The sequence below is a fragment of the Protopterus annectens genome, chromosome 7.part0 (assembly GCF_019279795.1).
Source record: "Protopterus annectens isolate FY-2018-M chromosome 7.part0, PAN1.0, whole genome shotgun sequence".
NCBI classification, from domain to species: Eukaryota; Metazoa; Chordata; order Ceratodontiformes; family Protopteridae; genus Protopterus; species Protopterus annectens.
This window is the reverse complement of record NC_056739.1, coordinates 1,597,438,915-1,597,458,830: the sequence shown is the minus strand read 5'-3', so window position 1 is coordinate 1,597,458,830 and position 19,916 is coordinate 1,597,438,915. Positions and strand designations below refer to the sequence as shown.

At 47.0% G+C, this 19,916-nt stretch overlaps 1 protein-coding gene across 3 annotated transcripts in view; it reads left to right on the top strand.

Moving 5' to 3' along the window:
- BICD2 (BICD cargo adaptor 2) overlaps nucleotides 1-19,916 on the top strand; it is a 1,042,429-nt gene that overhangs the window by 423,543 nt on the left and 598,970 nt on the right. The gene's annotated exons all lie outside the window — the stretch shown is intronic.

The following is a 19,916-nucleotide window of genomic DNA, read 5'->3' as shown; positions in this document are numbered from 1 at the left end:
CCTTGCAACTGACTGCCTGGAACATCACATAACAGCAACTAACCCAGACTTATCCCAAAGGGTTAGAGACATTATCCTTGAAGTCCGCAGACCTTCAACAAGAAGGAACTATGCAGGAAAATGGAAAAGGTTTGTCATTTGGAGTACTGAAAGAGGAAAAGATGTGTCGAACATAGATATTGCCAACATACTGGAGTACTTGGCAGAGCTTCTACATACGGGCCTGTCCTATTCCTCCATCAAGATACATGCATCAGCTATTTCCGCAGAATGCAGCTTCGATCCACCTGTCTTTTCGCATCCTCTACTCAGGCAATTCCTCAGAGGGATCAAGAATGTAAAACCTCCTAGGAAACCACCATTACCAGCATGGGACTTGAACTTTGTGCTAGAAAAATTGACACTCCCTCCATTTGAACCAGCAGCAACAGCAGATCTTCAACACCTATCATGGAAAACTGCTTTCCTACTGGCAATTACTTCAGCAAGGAGGGTTTGAACTACAGGCCTTAATGGCAGTACAACCCTTCCTAAACTTCCATCAAGATAGAGTGTCCATGAGAACTAATCCTACATTTATGCCTAAGGTGGTATCCAGAGTGTCTTTAAACCAGGCAATCCACCTACCTACCTTCTTTCCCAATCCACAGAACAGGGGGGAAAGGCTGCTGCATACCTTGGATGTACATAGACAGTTACGCTACTACCTGGACAGAACCAAAGGTAACAGAAAAACTGACCAGCTTTTAGTAGCCTATGCAACAGGAAGGGAAGGAAAAGCAATTTCCAAACAGACAATCTCCAAATGGATAGGAAATTGCATAAGATTCTGTTACTCCTACCATGGAAAACCAGTTCCACAGAACATAAGACCTCATTCTACAAGGGCTACAGCCACTACCACAGCTTTCTTACGAGGAGTGGCAACCAAGGACATTGAGGCGGCTACTTGGACCTCCGTGCATACATTTGCCAAGCATTATAATTTACCCCTATACTCTAGATCCCGAGCAGGGTTTGCCACAGCTGTATTGCAAGGGATCCTAACTACACCATAATTCTTCTTCCTCCTCCCCTAGTTTGGCTATGGTATTCTACCCATTTGTTATGACTGCAGATGCATCCTTGAAGGACCATAGTACAGTTTTGTACCTACCATAAATGTAGATGTCCGAACAGGATAGCATCTGCAGTCAGGATTACCCACCCTCCTTCCCCTCTGTGGTACTCCTAGGGTATTTACCCTCCTAATAGCTAGCTGGGGGGGGGGGAGTCTCTTATGGTGTATTTGTTTGTATATATGTACATACATGCTTATTTTTTGTGTTTGCCTTCTACTATTTTGGAAACATTGGCATTTATCCAAAATTTAGCTTTCCAAGAGGGCAACTGGCATCTGGGGCAAGAAACACTGAGGAAAATGGCGTCGGCTGATGCCTTTATACCCGAAGACCAGCAGAGATGACGTCGGGTGAAGTGCGACATCAGCCGAAGCCGGACCCAGACTTTGGAATCCGGCCGACCGAAGGGCTGCCTGACGACAGGACAACCCATTTGTTATGACTGCAGATGCTATCCTGTTCGGACATCTACATTTATGGTAGGTACAAAACTGTACTTTCCCATTCCTACACCTCCACCTTCTGGATCAACCGTGGATTCTGGACCCAGTTCCAGATCTTCTGATTCACCAATCAGGCGGGTTGCACCAATCCCTTCAAACTCTCCAGCTCACAGCTTGGTTACTCCACTTCGAACCGTAGCCAGGCTTTCCATTATCTCCCCAGCAGTCCGTGATATTATTGATGTCCTTCAAGGATGCATCTGCAGTCATAACATATGGGTTGTCCTGCCTCAGGCAGCCCTGCGGTCGGCCGGATTCCAAAGTCTGGGTCTGGCCTCGGCTGATGTCGCACTTTCCCCGACGTCAGAGCTTCTGGGGTATAAAGGCATCAGCCGATGCCATTTTCCTCAGTCTTTCTTGCCGCGCGGTGCCCGAAGCAGAAGCTGTTCGCAAGTGCCGGTCGGTCAGATCCAGAGATTTCAGCTACTGAAGACTTCTAAAAAAGCTAAGTACCCCGTTGGGGACTCTTTCTTGCCTCAGCCAATGTCAGACAAAGTAAATAATTGTTTAATTGTGGGAAACAAATACCTCATAAGGATTTCCATTCTTACTGCCTTCCTTGCTTAGGCCCAGACCACGACGTATCAGCTTGTTTAGCCTGTGCCTCCTTCAACCGACGGACTCTTAGACGTCGTTTGGAGTTTGCAGAAGAGTTTTTTGGATCCGCTTTTGCATATAAAATGCCGTCGGAGACTCCGACTACACATTTAGCCAAAAAATGCAAGGAAAAGGACCGACACTCGCGGCCCGTGGTTTCGGCTGAAACCACGGTTAGGCCTACCGCGAGTGTCTCGGTTTCGGCTGAAACCCGAGTCCTCGGTTCTTACTTCTGCCGAAATCATACCTCCAACAACCGAGGCCAGAGAGGCCCCGGCTGAGTCGGCTACAGAAATCCCTACCGAAGAAGCAAGCGCACAAGAATTGTCCGACACCATCCCATTGGACATTTCTACTCCTGCACGTGGGGCAACTAGGCCCCCTGCTTCTATGTCTATTAAGGCCTTCTCCAGGGCTAAAGCAGCTAAAATTTCAAAGGCTTTACCTGCAAAATCTTCCTCTCAGAGACCTTCCTCAAGTTCTCAGATTCTCAGCCTTGCTGAGGACCTTGTATCTCTGATTAGGGGTTCCCAACCTCACCCAGACAGGGCCTCTCAACCACCTCCTGACAAAAGGCCTAGGACTGAACCCCCTGAGCCTCTCTCCTCTGATTACTCCTCGGATGGATCTGATTTATCAGACCATCAGGAAGGGCCATACTCACCTTATGAGGATTCAGATGCAGAAGACTCTATTCCTTCTGCCTCCCCTCCAGAAGAATTTTCCTTTGGGGAGACTTTACACTCAATGAGGGAACACTTTCAATGGCAGGGTCAGGAATTCTCTGATTCTAGAAAAAGACTAAGGACCTTTTTACACTTGCCACAGCATAGGCCTTTAGCCATACCACCTGTGCTAATAGTAGTTGATGATGCATATAATGATGTCAGTTCTGCCCCTGATTCTCTTCCCCCGGCCCCTGCCAAACCTGACAGATATTACAGGGTCCCGGATTCTCACTTTCATTTGTATAAAGCCCATGCTGCAGACCCAGAAACTATTTCTCAGGGCCCAAAAGGTGTTGCAGCTGCCACTGCCAAAAAACCCCTACCCTCTGAAAGGGAATCAAGAGCATTAGAGAGATGGGGAAAAAAAGGTTTACACATCTGCTACTCTTTCTGCCAGGGCTTTAAACTGTCAATTCCATATGATACAGTACCAGGAATATTTGTTAGATCAGCTGAATAAAAAGCTTTCTTCTCCTGAACCTTTAGACCGTAAGTCCCTTCAGGATTTGGTACACAACTCTCAGCAGGTCAGTAATCATTTCTTAAAATGTGGCTATGATGCACTGGAGGCTTCATTTAGATCAGCTATGACTGGAGCAGTAATTCGAAGACATGCCTGGCTAAAAGAGCAATCCTTGCCAGACCATGTCAAGGCTAAACTCCTAGATGCTCCAATGGAGAAACAAAGTTTATTTGGCTCCCCTGCACAGGAGATTCTAAAGAAAGTGGAAGAAAAAGCAAAATCTGTGCAAACAGTAAAGGATTTTCTGCAGGTCCAACCTCCGAGGTTCAGCAGAAACTGGCCTTCAAAGAATTGGTCCTTTCCAGATACCTCCAGAGCACAGAGGGGCAGGAATAGACGCCCAAGAGGCAGAGGTCAATCAAAGGGTGCCTACAGGGATCGTCAGTGGCAACCTGCCAACCAGAGGAGTACTGCCACAGCTACAACTACAACCACTTCCACAGGACAGACACAATGACTTGGCTCTGATTCCGCCTACCAGGGAACAAGTGGAAGCACCCTTGGGCGGAAAGTTGGCTTTATTCTCGAAAAATTGGCATTGCATTACAAAAGACAAATGGACATTGCAGACAATAGACAAAGGATACAGGTTTCACTTCCACACTTTAACAAAAAAGAGCAGAATGCCAAACCTTCCACCAAACCAGAAGCCAGAGGCTCTAAGGCAAATCAAAAATTTACTTCAGATGAAAGCAATAGAAAGGGTACCACCTATGGAACAAGGCCAAGGATTTTACTCCAGACTATTCCTTGTACCAAGAAAAGAAACCCAATGGAGGCCTATTCTCGACTTGTCCGCACTAAACACTTATCTCATTGTGCCAAAATTCAAAATGCTGACCCTACATCAACTTCTTCCCATGTTGGGCAAGGAGTCTTGGCTGGTGACTCTAGATCTCAAGGAGGCATACCTGCACGTCCCTCTACGACCAGATTGCAGAAGACACCTCAGATTTCTTGCAGGATCAGAGCATTATCAATTCTCAGCATTGCCCTTTGGCTTATCTACTGCGCCCAGAGTATTCATGAAATGCCTGGCATCAGTAATTGCACATTGCAGGCTTCAGGGAATTCAAATCTACCCATACCTGGACGACTGCCTAATACAAGCGGACAACAAGACAAAACTAATGGATTTGGCCTATGTCATACACCTGTTATAGGCCTTGGGATACACAGTCAACATCCAGAAGTCAAGACTAGTGCCATCCCAAAGGATAACATTTTTGGGTGCGGATCTGGACACAATAACTCAGATGGCTTTTCTCACAGAAGAAAAACAAGAGCAACTACCAGTCTACTTCATGGCTTTGACAAGACAAACTCAGCTTACTGCAAGGAAAGTCCTGCAGGCCCTGGGTTACATGGCATCCTGCATAATCTTGATCCCACATGCCAGGCTGCATATGAGGAAATTACAATGGTACCTAAGGAATGTATGGTCTCAACACAGGCACAGTCTAGAAACCATGATACCAGTCATTCCATGCCTGAAAAAGGAATTCCTGTGGTGGGCTCAGGCCTGCCAGACCAACAGAGGGTTGCCTTTCAACAAACCACAACCAAGGCAGACCATCACCACGGACGCCTCAGACCTAGGATGGGGAGCACACATGGAAGACAAGTGTATCCAAGGCATATGGTCTCAAGACCAGCTGAATTTGCACATAAACCTAAAGGAGATGCTGGCAGTGAAGCATGCAATCGAGGCATTCAAATCATTCCTCCAGCAAGGACATCTGCTGATAAGGACAGACAATACCACAGTCATGTGGTACATCAACAAACAGGGAGGCACGCATTCCTACCCTCTATGCCGGATGGCAATGGATCTGTGGAACCTAGGCCTGAATCTCAACATCCAACTGCAGGCCATATTCGTACCAGGAAAAGAGAATTCACTAGCAGACAGCTTAAGCAGGACTACCACGGATGCCCACGAATGGATGCTGCATCCACACATCTTCAAAATCATAACAAACAAATGGGGAATGCCAGAGATAGACCTGTTCGCCTCCCCACTCAACCACCAACTGAACAAATTCTGCTCAAGAGTATACCACCCACAAGCCTGGAGGGTGGACTCCCTCTCTTTCAGCTGGAAGGCCCTAACAGTGTATGCTTTTCCACCTCTCCCATTGATGTACAAAGTTCTACTGAAGATCAGGGAGGAACAGCCAAAGGTGATTCTGATAGCTCCAGACTGGCCAAGGCAGCATTGGTATCCGCTACTGAGAAGCATGTCTCGGACGAACCCATGGCCTCTATCCCTATGGCCTTTACTTCTAACGCAGAACAACTACAAGATCCTGCATCCAAACTTGAAAACACTGCAGCTAACTGCCTGGAAAATTGCTTAAAACAAAACCAAACTGTTTTATCTCAGAGGGTCAAGGACATTATCCTGGAGGCTCGCAGACCCTCCACAAGAAAAACATACTCAGCAAAATGGAAAAGATTCCTCATTTGGAGTGCATCAAAGGGTACAAATGTCACACTGGCAAACCTAGCACACATCCTAGAATACTTAGCAGAACTGTTCCACAATGGCCTGTCCTATTCTTCCATTAAGATTCATGCTTCAGCAATTTCAGCAGAGTACAACATGGATCCTCCTATCTTCTCTCACCCTCTCCTCAGACAATTTTTAAGAGGGATCAAAAATGTAAAACCTCCAAGGAAACCTCCTTTGCCTACATGGGATCTCAACTTTGTGCTGGAAAAATTAACACTACCCCCTTTTGAACCAGCAGCATCAGCAGACTTACAGTTCTTATCTTGGAAAACTGCTTTCCTTCTAGCAATCACTTCAGCAAGAAGAGTATCCGAGTTACAGGCACTAATGGCAGTGCAGCCTTTCCTTATTTTTCACCAGGATAGAGTGTCTGTGAGAACCAATCCTACTTTTATGCCAAAGGTGGTATCCAGGGTATCCTTGAACCAAGCTATTCATTTGCCTACGTTCTTCCCTAACCCACAGAACAGGGGGGAAAAACTATTGCACACCCTGGATGTACACAGACAACTACGCTACTATCTGGACAGAACTAAAACCAGCAGAAAAACTGACCAACTTTTTGTAGCATATGCAACTGGAGTGCAAGGAAACGCAATATCCAAACAGACAATTTCAAAATGGATAGGAAATTGCATTCGATTCTGCTACTCTTTTCATGGAAAGGCAGCTCCTGAAAATATCAGGCCTCACTCCACAAGAGCCACGGCCACCACTACAGCTTTCCTACGAGGGGTGGCTACCAAGGACATTTTAGAAGCTGCTACTTGGAGCTCCGTGCATACATTTGCCAAGCATTACAATCTACCTTTATACTCCAGATCTCGAGCAGGTTTTGCAACTGCAGTTTTACAGGGGATCTTAACTACACCATCATTATCTTAGTACCTCCTCCCCCAGTTTGGCTATGGTATTCTACCCATATGTTATGACTGCAGATGCATCCTTGAAGGACATAGTACAGTTTTGTACCTACCATAAATGTAGATGTCCGATAGGTATGTATCTGCAGTCAGGATTACCCTCCCTCCTTCCCCTCTGTTGTATTCCTAGGGTGCTTACCCCTCTTTCAGCTAGCTGGGGGAATCTATTATGGTGTATTTGTTTGTATGTATATATGTATATATATTTTGTTTGCTACTGTTTGGAATTTTCAACATTTATCCAAATTTAGCCTTCCTAGAGGGCACCTGGCATCTAGGGCAAGAAACACTGAGGAAAATGGCGTCGGCTGATGCCTTTATACCCCAGAAGCTCTGACGTCGGGGAAAGTGCGACATCAGCCGAGGCCAGACCCAGACTTTGGAATCCAGCCGACCGCAGGGCTGCCTGAGGCAGGACAACCCATATGTTATGACTGCAGATGCATACCTATCGGACATCTACATTTATGGTAGGTACAAAACTGTACTTTTCCTCGCACAAGTCTACTACAAGGAAAACGTATGCTGGTAAATGGAAACAGTTTTCTTACTGGGCAGAATCTAGAAATTTGGATCCTTTCTCAGCCCCAGTCCATGAAATTCTTGAATTTCTAGCATAGCTTTTTCAGACTGGTGCGGCTTCCACTACCATTGGAGTACAACTAGCTGCCATTTCTAATTTTCATATTGGTATGTTTAAATATAGCATAATGTCTCATAAGCTCTGCAAGGCCTTTATGAAAGGAACATGTCTTCTTAGACCCCCCCAGTTAGAGATCCTCCTCCTCCTCCTTGGGATCTCAATTTAGTTTTAGCTTCCTTAATTTTGCCTCCCTTTGAACCGGCAGCATCATGTTCTTTAAAATTTCTTTCTTGGAAGACACTTTTTCTGGTTGCCATCACTTCAGCTAGACGTGTCTCAGAACTTCAAGCACTGTGTTCGTCCTCCTTACCTGGTGTTGCACAAGGACAGAGTTTCTCTGAGGACCAATCCAGCCTTTATTCCTAAAGTTTGCTCAGAGAACAATTTAAATCAATCCATAGATCTCCCAGTTTTCTTTCCTAATCACAGCAACAAGGCAGAATACAAGCTAAACCAATTGGATGTGCACAGACAATTGTGTTTTTACCTCCATAGAACTAAGAAAGTCAGACCAGTTATTTCTTTCTTATGCTTTCAACAAACAAGGCCTTCCATTTTCTAAAGTGACCTTATCCAGATGGTTATCTGATACTGTTGCCTTTATTTATCCGTTATGAAATAAAGAGCTACCAGCTAAACCAAAAGGTCATTCCACTAGAGCATTAGCCACCTCTGTAGCTTTTCAGTCTAGGTTGCCCATAGACTCAATCTGTGCAGCTGCCACTTGGGCAAACCCTCACATTTTTATCTCTCATTACAAGGTCGATATGGTCTCCCGGAGCAGAGCTTCCTTTGGTTCTACTGTTCTGAAGAGTCTGTTCCAATGAGCCAAACGGGATTTTAGGTGCTAGGGACGATGTCCCAAACAGCAAGAATGAAGGCGAGATGGACAACTTAACATAAAGAAGTTATGTACCTACCATAATGTTCAATGTTAGTTGTGTTCATCTCGCCTTGCTTCTTGCGTCCCTCCCTCCTTCCCCCTTCCTAGGATTGTGAGGAGTTCCATTTTGTTTTCACTGGCTGAGCATCTTTTATTACTTCACATGCCAGGTAATTTATAAGTCTTTCCTTGTTTAGGTGTATTGGACAATCAGTTTTTAGGAACTGGTTACTCTACTTATGTCTAGTGTGCGCTATCACAAACGAGATCTGGGTAGCTGACGCTGGGCATTCTGGGATAAGGAGTAGCCTCAAGCCAGTAAACAGCTCTCAAGCTATAGAAGATAGCCTAGTCGGAGCCCAAACAGCAAGAAGGAAGGCGAGATGAAGACAACTAACATGGAACGTTATGGTAGGTACATAACTTCTTTTTCTTAACCATAGTTCCCTTTCTTTTTATTTCCATCCTGTTTTTAAACTCCACCATAATCTTATCCACACTCCTAGCTATATTTTCAGAAGTAATTTCTATCCTCTTGTATAGCGCCTGAATAATCTCTAGTACCAATTCCTTTCTTTTTGACAAATAGGGGAAAACACCAGATGTTAAGTTGTCTATCTCGCCTTCATTCTTGCTGGATGGGTTCGGAGCCGACCTCGGCTCCGACTCGGCCACTCTAAAAGCTCAAGAGTTGGTTCCACCGGCTCGAGGCTCCCCTTATATCCCACAATGCTAGGCGTGAGTTACCTCAGATCTCGTTTGCCGCTACAGCGATCGAGGTGTTTGGTTTCTACCGGCTTCTTGGTGAGTAACTTTGGAGTAAAATTTAGTATACTTAAACCCCTTTAGTTTTAATTTTAACAGTTGTTTCCCTTAGTTTAGTGGAATTTCACCCCTTTCTCTCTAAAATCCCATTTTTTCCACAAGAACTTATAAGTTCTTCCCTCGGGCCTTTGGGCCTTTTTCTTCCATCCCCTAGTGGTGTGTGTGTGTTTTTTTTCTCAGAATTTAAAACTTTGGTAGTTTGTTTTATTTTTTGAGTTTAAAATAGAAAGGGTGTAATCAGAGTGTTTGACTGGGTGTGTGTGATTACACTTTTTCTAAAATGTCTAAAGACTCAAAGGTCTCAGGCTTCAAGAAGTGTGACTCGTGCTGTCAGAAAATGTCTCTGACAGACGGTCACACTTCTTGTGTCTACTGCCTGGGACCTTTGCACCTGCAGGACTCCTGTGCTGTATGCCACGGCTTCAGCTCCAGGGTCCTGCAGGAAAGAAAAAACTGATTTTGAGAGGTTTACTCAAGCCTGAGGGTTCCCTTACTGTCTCTTCGGGAAAGCTCTCCAAGGCTTCTAGGTCCTCGGCTCCAGCTACTGAGCCGAGACCTAAGGCTACGAAACCTCCGTCTACATCGGCTCCGGCTGGAGCCGATGAGTCTCAGTCTACAGTTTCTGTGGTTTCCTCGGCTCCGGCTGGAGCCGAGGTATTGAAAATTCCTGTGTCGGTTCCGACCAGACCTTCGGAACCGACATCTAGAAAGAGGTCCAGGTCACCGTCCCTTGGCTCCGTTCATTCGGCTCCAGCATCTCCTCTGCTGTCTGAACGGAGCCATAGATCTCACTCCTCTAGGTCATCGAGGCTGTCGGACCATGACCTTCAGAGGGTAGTGAGTCGACTTCTTAAGTCCGAGGCACTGGCCCAAATGCTTCAGAGCCCGACTCATCAGTCGATGCCTGACCCTGTCCCTCATTATGTTCCTCCTCCGACTCCGTTGAGCTCGGGCCGGGCGTTGAACCGAGATTGTGGTAGCGTCGGAGCCGATACAAATGTCTTCGGCTCCATCGTCGGCTCGATTTCTTCCTTAGAAGAATCTCGGCGCGGACTTCCATCGTCGGCTCGAGGGGTGAGTGGCATCGGACCCTTGTCCGACCCGCTGTCCCTCTCGGGCTTCGGCACTGGTGAGTTCGGCTCCGACATCGGCCTCGAGCCATCACTGTCGGTGCCGAGGGAGGTTTTAGCTTTGGGGGGACCTCTGGCTCTGCCTGACAGGGGTGCGTTCAAGGTCATGCGAGTGTGTTAGAACCTGGTTCTACTCCACAGTCGGCTCCGTCCGCCCCTCCCTCTTCGGTGCCTCAGGTCAAGTCGACTCACTCCCTCATCCCGGACCGCAGAGAGCCAGCTCCTCAGGAATCCCCTGTGGGGATCTCATCCTCTTCGAGGCCTCTCCTGATTTGGCAGAAGAGCCCCTCGGAAGAGAAAGTGTAAGAGGAAACACATAGACTCACCTGAGTCCGTCACCTCTGACACAGATTTAGAGGATTCGAGGGTTCCCCGTTCCCCTTCTGAAGATGTCTCATTTGCAGACATTCTAGAAATCCTTAAGCAGAGGGAAATTGGCCAGCCCTCAACCCTTCGGAGGATGAATCTGTGTACCTTGAGGCGTTTGGCTCTCGTCCTTCCACCTCCTGGGTGTCCCCCCTTTGTCCCCCTCATGCAGGTGGTAGCAAAAAAGGCATGGACGGCTCCTGATTCAGTGGACCCCACTCCCAGGAGACCCTCAAAATTCATTACAGCACCAGCAGATAAACAGTTTCTGACAAAAGGAGTTTCTGTGGATGCTATGGTGGTTGCTGCTGCCACTAAGAAGGAACTAGCTGATCCTTCAGTGCCTGTCCATCCACCTAACAAAGAATCTAGGTCCATGGACAGGTACGGGAAGCGGATGTTCTCGTCAGCGACCTTTGCAATGTGTTCGCTGAACTACCTATGCCATTTTACTCATCTTCAAAGGGACTTGATCAAAGAAGCGAGTGATATGTTGAAGGATCCTACAGCTGCGGGTTTTCAAGACAAGATGAACACTCAGCTGGCTACCCTGAACTCCATAGCTAACTCCTCCATGCGCCTCCTTTCGTATGCGGCTGATGGAGCGAGCAGGGCCGCAGGAACAGGAGTGGCCTTGCGTAGGCATGCCTGGCTGCGGTTATGCAACTTTGCGGACCCCTTTAAAACGTCGTTCACTAATTCCCCGTTTGATGGATCATCTCTTTTTGGTCCTCAAGTGAAAGAAACCTTGACTAGGTGCGAGACTGATGGCAAGACTCTTTCTGCCATCGGAGTCCGTTTTTCTACTCCTTCTAGGCCTTACCCCAAGGGCCAGAAAAGTGGAAAAATGTGGTTCCGCAAACAATCTCAAGGGACTTCGCCTGACGACAGAGTCGGTTCCCGCCAGAGGCAGAGGGGGAACAACAATGGTAGACGCCCTAGAGGCAGGGGGTCCAGAACCAGGGCAATCGAAACTTTCTCCGATAAGCCCTTTCAGCATCCCTGAGGTGTTGCCCGACTGTCCACCTTCGGAGGCAGTCGGGGAAGATTGTCACTGTACCCAGAAGCCTGGCTATCCCTAACACGAGACAAGTGGGTACAGTCCATCATTTCCGAAGGCTATTCCATTCCCTTTCTTTGCATTCCAAACTGATCAAAAAAATCCCTTCCAGATGTTCCACCCGCTCAAAGGGATCTTGCAGCTTTGGAAGTTTCAAAACTGCTTGCAAAAAGAGCAATTCAACCAGTTCCAGCAGACCAGCAAGGATCCGGAATCTACTCCAGGTTCTTTTTAGTTCCAAAAAAAACAGGGGACTGGAGACCAATTTTGGATCTCAGTATCTTGAACAAGTCAGTCAAGAAAACACGATTTCAGATGGTCACGCTACAGTCCATACTTCCCCTATTGGGAAGAAAAAACTGGATGTGCTCTATAGACCTTCAGGATGCGTACTATCATATAAAAATGAACAAACGCTCCAGAAGATTTCTCCGCTTCAGGCTGGGAACCAGTCATTTTCAATTCAGAGCCCTGCCCTTTGGACTCACCACTGCCCCGGTGTTTACCAAATGTATGGCAGTGGTAGCTTCTCACCTGAGACGTCAAGGATTCCAGGTGTTTCCATATTTGGACGACTGGCTCCTTACAGCTCCCACCGAGCATCTTCTTCTCACAGCCAGGGACTACACCTTTCGCTTGTCAAAACTTAGGCATTTCAATAAATTGCGAAAAGTCTGTTTTGTCGCCTTGTCGTGTTATTACCTTCATAGGCAATTCTAGACACAGTCAACATGTCTGCGAGGCTAACAGATCAGAGAATAACAGACATACAAAACTGGTCTCGCTCATCTTCAGCAGCAACAGAGTCAAAGCCAGGTTAGTTCTGAAAGTATTGGGGATTATGGCGGCTGCCATACCTTTGCTTCCATTAGCCAGATTCCACATGAGAATCCTTCAATGGATGCTCTTCACACAATGGTCATACCAGCAACTTCCGATGTCCCACACCATTATGATCACACAAACATGCAGGAATCATCTTCTGTGGTGGATGTCTTCTCCTCAGCTCTTATTGGGAAGACCCTTTGTTCCTCCCCCTCCGGTTGCTACACTGACAACGGACGCCTCCCTGATCGGGTGGGGGGGGGCATTATCAGGGCAGAACTGTCCAGGGCACATGGCAACCAGAAGAATGCCACTTGCACATAAATGTTCTAGAGATGAGAGCAGTGCTTTTAGCGTTGCAAGCCCTTCAAGACTCTCTTCCCTTGGGAACGATAGCAACCCAGATGGACAATATGTCTGTAGTGTGGTATATCAACAAGCAAGGTGGAACCAGGTCCTACCCCCTGTGTCGAGAAGCACTCAGACTGTGGCAATGGGCGATTTCTTCTCAGCGGTTTCTGATAGCAACGCACATTCCCGGGAAGTCCAATCAAATCGTGGACAAGTTGAGCAGAGCTATCCTCATGCCTCACGAGTGGTCTCTGAAAGACTCTGTTGTGAGAGAAATTTTTCTCAAGTGGGGTCAGCCTTGCTGCGACCTTTTTGCTACTCCCCAAAACAGCAAGTGCAGAGATTATTTCACCCTATTCCCTTTACCAGGCCAGCCCAGCAGAGACGCTCTAGTCCAAGTTTGGCCCCGGGGACTTCTGTATGCATTTCCTCCCTTCCCACTAATCTCTCAAGTGATACAGAAAGCTATCGCTCAGAAGGCCTCGTTGATCCTCATTGCTCCTTACTGGCCTCGACAGGTTTGGTTCCCCTTTCTGCATCATTTTCTGTTGGGGCGACCTTGGCATCTGGACCTAGTTCCAGATCTTTTGATCTATCAGTCGGGTCAGTTTCATCGCTCCCTTCCCTCTCTGAACCTCACTGCTTGGTTCCTCCAATTCCAACCTTAGCCAGGCTTCCTCAAATATCTCACTCTGTTCGAGATATTTTGATAGCTTCCCATAAATCTTCCACTAGAAAGATTTATTTGAGTAAGTGGAAACGTTTCGCCTATTGGGCTCAAGGAAGGGACATAGATCCTTTCACTGCTTCCATCCAAATGGTCCTAGATTTCCTAGCTGAACTCTTCCATGCAGGTTCATCTCCTTCTACTCTTAAAGTTCAACTGGCAGCTATTTCTAATTTTCATGTGGGTATTTCAGTCTGCCATAATGTCCCACAAGCTTTGCAAAGCCTTTTTGAAAGGAGTTTTTCTACTCAGACCTCCTATAAGAAATCCTCCTCCTCCTTGGGACCTAAATTTAGTTCTTAGTTCTTTGATTCTTCCCCCTTTCGAACCTGCAGCCTCCTGTTCTTTGAAATTGCTATCATGGAAGACTCTCTTTCTGGTAGCTATTACTTCAGCTAGAAGAGTTTCAGAACTTCATGCACTCAGCTGTCGACCTCCTTATCTGTTGTTCCATAAGGACAGGGTATCTTTACTAACCAACCCGTCCTTTTTGCCTAAGATAGCCTCGGCGTCTAACCTAAATCAAAGCATTGACCTCCCTGTGTTTTTTCCAGAATATTCCAATAGGTCTGAACAACAATTGCATTGGCTAGATGTTCATCGTCAGTTAAGGTACTATTTGGATAGAACCAAACAATTCAGAAAATCTGACCAGCTGTTTGTCTCCTATGCAGAAGGCAGAAAGGGACTTTCAGTTTCAAAGGTATCATTATCTAGATGGCTAACATCTATGATTTCCCTTGTTTATGAAATTAGGCACCAAAAGCTGCCTAACAAACCTAAAGCCCATTCCACCAGAGCTTTGGCTACTTCTATAGCCTTCCAAGACAGACTGCCTATTGACACCATTTGTGCAGCGGCTACTTGGGCTACTCCTCACACTTTCATTTCTCATTATAAGTTGGATTTAGCTTCTAGGCATAGAGCTAACTTTGGTTCCACTGTTCTCAAGAGTCTGTTCCGTTAGGCCACCCGGGACAAGGTGCTAGGGACGGTCCCATCCAGCAAGAATGAAGCGAGATAGACAACTTAACATATAGAAGTTATGTTCTTACCATAACGTTCCATGTTAGTTGTCTTCTCGCCTTCTTCTTGGCCCCACCCTCCTTCCCCTGGCCTGGACAGACCTAGAGGAGTGTTGATTGTGACCTCTCTTTCTACCACCTCTTACTTTAGGTATATGCTACTGTGCATATTGTCCTGGATCAGGATGTAGGTCACCCTTCTCTTCTCCCTGGTTTATAGAGGTGGACTTTGTTTATAGTTATTCTGTTACTAGTATAAGCTGGGCCTAGCTTACAAACGAGATCTGAGGTAACTCACGCCTAGCATTGTGGGATATAAGGGGAGCCTCGAGCCGGTGGAACCAACTCTCGAGCTTTTAGAGTGGCCGAGTCGGGGCCGAGGTCGGCTCCGAACCCATCCAGCAAGAAGAAGGCGAGAAGAAGACAACTAACATGGAACGTTATGGTAAGAACATAACTTCTATTTTCTCATTTTTATTTCATTACCCTGTGTTTTTATTTTAGTTGTTATTGGTGTGTGATCTCAAATAGTTATTGGGTGCATATCAAGACCTTCAGTTAAATGCACATGTTCCTGTGAAATGTAAATTCTGTCTAGCCTAGCCCATTTTTTATATCTTGGGGAATAATATGTAAATTGACTCAGAACTCCTATTACTGAATTCACAACTTCTGTGCTAAATATTTTCATATATTTCTTCAAAAATGTACCCTTCTTTGTTATACTTTTCCTTCTGGGCCCCCAGACGCATCTTTACTGCTGCAAATCAAATTCCAGCCCCCACCTACAGTAATATTCCTTACTGAAAACTGATTATTTCTTCCAGAATATTCTTAAGCTACATTGTAGCAGTTTTAGGTGGAATGTAAATACATGCCAGTATAATCCTCCTTCCTAGCCAGTAGTCCTTTAGCACTGCAAATTGGTCATTAGTATGTTTTTTATCCTCTTCTATCACTGTTGGAGCGCATCTTGCAATCAATGTAAATGCTCCTCTTTTCCTTTGTTCAAGATATTGAATAACTGTCCTGAAAACCTTTCTTTAGAAGTTCACATGTTCAGTTCTTTCCAAGTGTGTCTCCTGTAACATAGCTATTTGCATTCTACTATTCTTTCTTTTTTGTATTTATCTGTAAGGCCATTGACATTTAAAGACTTTACAGACAGCATTATTGTGTTAGTTATTACCACTTTTATGTATAACACCTTTTTTATTAAATGTCTAGATGTAATGGGATCCTATCTCGCCTACATTCACAACATATGGGTTCGGAGCCGATCCATCGGTTCCGACTCGGCAACTAATACACTAGCACAAAGTCTCTCATTGGCTGGGCTACTCCCTATCCCAGGATGCACTACACCTGCTTCCCCAGATCTTGTTTGCCGCTTAACAAGCTGGACGTGGTCTCGACTTGGCTGGAGCTAAGTGGTTATTTTTACCTTATTGGTCCTTGACCTAGGGAATTTTTGTCCATATTAACCAAACAGCTGTTTTAACAGCTATTTCTTGCTATTTCTGATTGTTTTTTGTTGAGTGCTTGTTTCCAGAAATTTAATTTGTTCAGTCGGGCAAGGCCCGTTTAAGTTAGAGGGCCTTTGCCCTACCTTTGAGTGCTAATTGGTTTTATTAACTTTTGGTTAGTTTTTCGGGCAAAGCCCGTTTAAATTAGAGGGCTTTGGGCCGTTTAACTTGTTTAAATTGTTGTGAGGTAAACTTTCACCAGTACTCGCGCCAGTGTGTCTCGCTTTTCAGTTGGCTTTTGTGTATAGTGCTATACTTGTTGTGGTAGAGTAGTATTTCCTTAGAGTTTGTACTTGTTGTGGCCTGTATCATGTCTAAGGAACAAAAGTCAGGTTTTAAAAAATGCACTCGGTGCAAATATAAAATGTCCATTACAGACAGTCATTCAGTATGTGTTTATTGTTTGGGGCCGAAACATCTGCAAGAGACTTGTAGCGTCTGTCATGCGTTCTCATCTAGAGTTCTTCAAGAACGCAAGAACAAATTAATATTGAAAGGGCTTATCAAGCCTTCTTTTGAGGAAGCCTTAGATCTACCTTTTACTTCCAAAAAGAAAAGATCGTCGGCTCCGACAAGTCCGTCGGAGGCGACTTCTAAAAGACAAAATTGACCTCTTCTTCCTCGGCTCCACTGACTTGGGCCGAGGGTCGAAGTCTGCCTCGATACCTCCTACCTCTGCTCCATTGCTTTCGGAGCCGCAAGTTGGAGTATCGAGAGGTGAATCACCTCCATCGGTTCCAATGGCTTCGGAGCCGGTGGAAGTGTGCAGCTCAGACTCTTCCCCCTCGGCTCCGGAGAAGGCTCCTTCGGTGCCGATGGTGGTCCATGCTGTGGTGGAGTCGGCGCCGATAGCGTTGGAGCCATTTCGGAGCCGGTCCCTTCTCTCGGAGCCGAGAGGAAAGTCTTCTCGATTGTCTACCTCCTCTAAATCATCGAGACTTTCAGATTCGGACCTGGATAGGGTTTTACAGAGGCTATTCCAATCTCCAGTGTTTACTAAATTGGTCTCGGCTCCAGCACAGTTAGCTTCGGAGCCGATCCCCCCTCCAACACATTCGATTCCTCCTCCAACCTCCTCGGAGCCATTGGAGTCTGTAGTGGTGGAGCAAAGCGGAGCCATACGGTCGGAGCAGAGACCCCTTCGAGGTCTCTCGGTTCCGACTGTGCTTCCTACCCTGTCCTCCGGTTCAGGGTTTGGTACTGCGACCTCTTCAGCCGGGCCGAGGGAATACTTTGGGATTGGGTGCTTCGGTGCCTAGTCTTCCTCTCGGAGCATCGGCTGCTGGAATTCCCAGTGCCATCGTGGCCTCTAGACCAGTGACCTCCTTGGATTCTGGAGGTCCGGCCTTTGAGGCCATGAGGAGCGCGCTGGCCATGCCTTTGCCGGTTCAGCAAGATTCTACCTCACCGTCCCTAGATTTGGAGACTGGTGCCTCTGTTGTGTTGCAGCCCCGGCAGCGGGCCCCAGGGCCTGAGGATACCCCATCGGGGTTCCCTTCTTCGGGGTGGTCCGTCCGAAACTGCTTCGGACGAACCCCCATGGAAGAAATTGTGTAAGAGGAAGCACGTAGACTCCCAAGATGAGTCTATTACATCGGATACTGACCTCGATGACGCAGAAGGGTCCCCAAATCATCTTCGGATGATATCTCCTTCTCAGATATCTTGGAGATTCTGAGACAGAGAAGTGACTGGCAAGCCAAAACCCCTTCAGCTGAGGAGTCAGTCTTCCTCAAGGCCTTTGGGGCCCAGCCTTCCGCCTCCTGGGTGTCTCCGCCTTGATGAACTCCTGGATTTGGTTTCTCGAAGGGTGTGGGAACACCCTGATTCTGTGGAACCGGTGCCTGCGAGGCCCAATAAATTTTTGTCAGCCCCCCCCCCCAGAAGGAATTTCTCACAAAGGGTGTGCCTGTAGATGCTTTGGTGGTGGCTTCTGCCACACAGCAGGACGTGGCAGAGGCTTCGACGTCTGTTCATCCTCCTAATAAGGATTCTAGGAGTATGGATAGGTACGGGAAGTGTACCCTGTCCTCAGCGGCCTTTACCTTACGGTCGCTGAACTACTTATGTCATTTTACGAGGCTCCAAAGGGATCCTCTCAAAGAGCTAAATGACTCTCTTGTTGGTAACCTACCTGAGGCGCTGGCCCCGACTGTTGGCGCACAGATGACTACCCTCTTTTCTATTGTTAACTCGTCCATGAGGCTCATTTCATATGCGGCCGAAGGCAGTAGAAGCAGGAACAGGCGTTGCCCTCAGGAGACAAGCCTGGTTACGCTTGTGTTCGTTCACGGAGGCCTTCAAGTCTTCCTTCGCCGACGCCCCCTTTGATGGGTCATCTTTGTTTGGACCCAAGGTGAAGGACACACTAACTCGGAAGGTGAAGGACACACTAACTCGGTGCGAGCAGGAGGGCAAGACTTTGACTGCCGTTGGGGCCCGATTTTCCGCTCCTTCTAGGCCTTACTCCAAGGCTGGGAGAGGAGGGAAAATATGGTTTAGAAAATCTCAGAAGTCTTTCCCTACTCCACCCAGTGATTCCCCCTCCAGAGGCAGGGGGGGGGGGATTTTGGAAGACGCCGCCCCAGAGGTGGCAGAGGCCCCCGTAACTCTGGAGACCGCGATTCCTTTCGTGGTTCTTCATACAACCAGCGTTCCTGAGTTGTTGCCCGACTGTGCAACTCGAGCCAGTCGGGGTCGCTCTTGGCGCACCCACAAGCTTGGGAATCCATAACAAGCGATCAGTGGGTGCTTCGCGTATTACCGGAGGATATATCATCCCCTTCAACAAACCCCCTTTCTTTAAGGGAAATCCCGGACGTACCACCCAGTCAGCGGGATCAGGCAGCATTAGAGGTTTCAAAGCTGCTAGAAAAAAGAGCCATCCAGCCTGTCCCCATCGACCAGATCGGATCAGGAACTTACTCAAAATTATTTTTGGTACCAAAAAAGACAGGGGACTTCAGGCCCATTTTGGACCTCAGTTCATTGAATCGTTTCGTAAAGAAGTCCAAATTCCGAATGGTCACTCTTCAATCTATTCTTCCTTTGCTGGAAAAAGTTGCATGGATGTGCTCCATAGACCTCCAGGACGCTTACTATCACATTCCCATAGCTCAAGAGTCCAGGAGACATTTACGCTTCCGCCTCGGAGTCAGTCATTTTCAATTCCGAGCACTGCCCTTTGGTCTCACCACAGCCCCCAGGGTGTTCACCAAGTGTCTGGCAGTGGTAACTGCTCACCTGAGAAGTCTGGGATTCCAGGTGTTTCCTTATCTAGACGACTGGCTCCTTACTGCCACCTCCGAGCATCTACTACTCCAAGCGCTCAGAGCCACGTTCACCTTGGGCCGTTTCTTGGGGATCACGTTCAATTTGCAAAAATCTGTACTACAGCCATCTCAGCGTATTACTTTCATAGGCGCAGACTTAGACACAAAAGAATGCGCGCCTTTTTACCGGCAGCAAGAATTCAGGTCTTACAAGATCAAGTCAAATCCTGTCTCCCCCTACAAAGAGCCCCGGCCCATCGGATCCTACAACTGTTGGGCTCGATGGCGTCGACCATACTTTTAGTTCCCTTGGCCAGACTTCACATGCGAATTTTACAATGGCTACTGTCGGTTCAATGGTCTTATCAGGAAC